The sequence below is a fragment of the Alligator sinensis genome, unplaced genomic scaffold (assembly GCF_000455745.1).
Source record: "Alligator sinensis unplaced genomic scaffold, ASM45574v1 scaffold60_1, whole genome shotgun sequence".
NCBI classification, from domain to species: Eukaryota; Metazoa; Chordata; order Crocodylia; family Alligatoridae; genus Alligator; species Alligator sinensis.
Window position 1 is genome coordinate 2,897,109 of NW_005841858.1, and position 3,421 is coordinate 2,900,529.

The 3,421-nt window shown below is 48.2% G+C and overlaps 1 long non-coding RNA gene across 2 annotated transcripts in view; it reads left to right on the forward strand.

Annotated features, from left to right (window-relative positions):
• Positions 1-3,421, forward strand: part of LOC112551809 — a 40,797-nt gene that overhangs the window by 15,980 nt on the left and 21,396 nt on the right. For both annotated transcript variants that reach the window (XR_003096123.1, XR_003096124.1), the window contains exon 2: positions 3,152-3,251. This is a non-coding gene — a long non-coding RNA (uncharacterized LOC112551809). The remainder of the gene's footprint in view (positions 1-3,151; positions 3,252-3,421) is intronic.

The window sequence follows — 3,421 nt, forward strand, 5'->3', positions numbered from 1 at the left end:
CCCCCCGGGAAGGGGCTGCGGCCACCCCTGGAAGTGGCTGCAGTGATTGGCCGCAGTGATCGGCTGTCGTGGGATTAGCCGCGGGTATCCCACCCAGGCAGAGAGATTGGCCACAGGGGACCCCCCATCGGGAGGACTGGTCACGGGGGGGGGCATGTACCCCCCCTGACTAAGGGGGCACTAGTTGCCTATACTTTCTATGCTAGCTTTATACCAAATGGGAGAATTCCATTACACCCACAGAATCCCTTTCTGGGCAACTTTCTGATTGCTAAAGCAATACAGATTGAGTGAAAGGATGCCCATTTTCTTTTGCTTTTCAACACCATCCACTTAGTGCAAAATATTAAGTAAAACAATGTGTAGAGTACCCACTGTGCTCCTTCAAAAGAGGACAGTTCACGCACAGAGCAAGGAAGGTTCTGCTCTGACAGTTTTGTGAATTTATCAAATAAAACAGCCAAGTTCATGAGTGCCCTTCACCTCTCTGTCAATGTTCAGTTAATAATATAGATCAACATGGGGATAAATAGTTTTGGAGGTAAGCAGGTGGTGAGTAGAACAAAAAGTTCCTGCATTCCTGTCCTACCAAAGACATTTTGTGATCTCTCTTTGTATTGGCTTAAACAGGGCTTATACAAACAGCAGCAAGCGGCATCAGTCAGCTAAATTCAGCCTACCACATTCCAGGCCCACTGTGTTGAATCCCTCCCTTCACCCACACGTCACATTACTGAACTGAGAGAGTGGCAGAGCAGAAAGAAACACCTGAATTCTAATTTTGATTCCACAGTCTCCCATCATGAGACTTCTTTGCTTTGCTTTCCCCCATTGGGAAATGGAGAGAATAATGCTTACTTCTTCCCTAGAATGGTATGTGGATTAAAATATAAGCATTGGAGTAAGGCTGTGCGGGACAGTTAAGTCACATTGTATTCTGCTAAAGTTAAGGATCTGAGCTAGAGCCTGTTGAAAGACTGATAAAAATCCCATTGACTTCAAGGGGTGTGGGCTTGGAACCTAAATTTTTATTTTCATGCTCAAGTGTAGAAATTCTTGAGTGGCCAACGTCTCTACAATTTGACCAGATTAGGTATTTTACCTGTGGTTGACAGTGGTATTGAGGACCTATTTGTAGCAAAACCAGTACTAAGAGCAGTTTTACTACAAATGCAGATGGACCCAAGATTTGGTCAGTGCTGCTTCAGAAAATCAAGGCTCAGCCATTTCCATAGGTAAATATCTTCACACCGACAAGCCACAGAACCAACAAGAAGATGGGCCAGTTCTGCTCTGCTCACAGGCCACATTGTTTCTGTTACCAGGAAGAGGTGACATCAATTTAAATATACCTGTTGGATTATTCAGAAGCAATTGGCACTAGCAGTGGATTCCACTAGAAGTTTCTGACTCCGTTGTTAGAGCCAGACTGAGGAGCATAGGGACATTTGGGATAGACATTGATGACAAATATGGACAATGTTGATTGCCTATGCCCCTAGCACCAGCTTGCATTCCCAGCACCAGATCATTTCCCCCATGCCAGTATTCAGACTGCATCCAGAAAACACCATCCTTGTCTCACAGCACACACCAGGCAAATAGCACAACCATGATTATTTTTGCAGATGCACAACTTCCACCCAGATACTTAATGAGTGTCATTGTCTTGCTTTCCACAGCCCAGCCAGACATGCCTCTCCATCACTCAGCCTACAATAAAACCCAGCTAAAATCAAGTACTTGGCTTTATTCCTTTGCAAGGATTTGCTGTTCTTCTCCACTCACCAAGGCATTGAACTGGCTGTACCCAAACCCTTCCCAATATTTTGCATAACTCTGTGGCCTGAAGCCTTAAAAGAATGAGGAGCTTGCTGCAGACACCTAGCAGCCCTAGCAGAACTCTAGGACTAAGTACAGATGTTCAAGAAGCCCAAGGCAGAAGCACTCTAATTACCATGCTTTATTCAAAGTGCCCTAGATTACTGTGGGAGTGAACAGAACTGCCGTTCACCTTGAGGAGAGGGAAGGAGAATTAAAGTGGCCTGCACTGCCTAAGGCCACCAGGCTGGGGTGCTCCTGCACACCTCCCAGGAGGCTGCCAGAGCAGCCCTTGTCCCCAGCCCCCTCCCCACCCCCCCAGCTGGCTATGTGGGCTCCCGCCCCCCAGGTTGCTGGCTTGGGTCTTGGAAAGGGCCAGTCTGGGTCCACGTAGCAGAGGAGGGTCTGTTCCCTGCCCCCGACCCCCCAGTTCCCAGTACCGTGAAAAGTGGTACAGCCCCAAACTGCAGCTCCTGGCTATAGCTGGGGGAATGGAGCCTATCTGCCATGTGGACCTAGTCTGGCCACCCCCAAACCCAAGTCAGCAAGTTGGGGGGGACCCACGCAGCAATGGGGCTCTATTCCTACACTGCTCTCCCCCCTCCCCGCAACTCCACCCGGCTGCACAGGGAGGAGATAAAGCCTTTTCTGTCTCCTCTCTGTGAGAGCCTTGGGTGGAGGGGCTAGATCAGAGTAGGTGAGAGCACTAGCCAAAGCTAACATGTTGCCCTGTGAGGAGTCCCTGGGATGCCAGGGGACTGCAAGCTAACTTGAGTCGTAACGGTCTTTGGTACAGATGTTCGATAAAGTGCTCTAACCTAAAGTGTTTTAGTGTGATGCCACATCTATCCAGGGTTAACTTAGAGCAAGAGCCACCATTTTTAAAGTGCTCTATGTTCTATGAATGTCTGCTTGGTTATGGCTGTAGAGTGCTTTTTGCATGCTTAACGCATGATAAGTGTAATGTCTGTACCTAGCCTAGATGTACAGAGACCTTACCAAGGAGGGAGGCCTCTGCTGGTATCTGTGGATGAGGCAGGGGAACCGGTTAGAGGATGTGTGTCTTGTTTGCATGCCTTCTTTGCACATGTAATGTGACAGTTTGGGAGAATTTTGTTAAAAAAGCCATTGAGTTTTGGAGTTGGGAGATGGACAAAACACTATGTGTCGTGTTTGGTTTAGCACGTGACCTATATCAAGTGTGCCTGAGGGCAAAGGTCACCCGAGCCTTACTATAGCCTGTAATGGTCAGACAGCGGAGCTCTGAGAAAGATATCTATCCCTCTGTGAGAAGGCCATGGAGAACCGCATGATGCTATTTATATTGCAGAGTCTAATTTGAGACAACCTGAAAAGCCAAGATGTGTTGAAGAATGGTGACAACCAGGACTACATCAGCTAGCACCCCTGAGAACAAAGCTTTCAGTGTGGTGAGTTCCCCTTGGAAAAGCCCTTTCTTCACCCAGCTAAGAGCTCTGCAGTTTGGTTGTAGTATCATTCTGCTGGCACGTGCCAGGACTCCGTTGAAGCCCTGCTTCTACCTTGCACTGCTGCTGAGAGTCACGGGGTTACAACTAGTGGTGAGGGCTTCCCTCCCAAG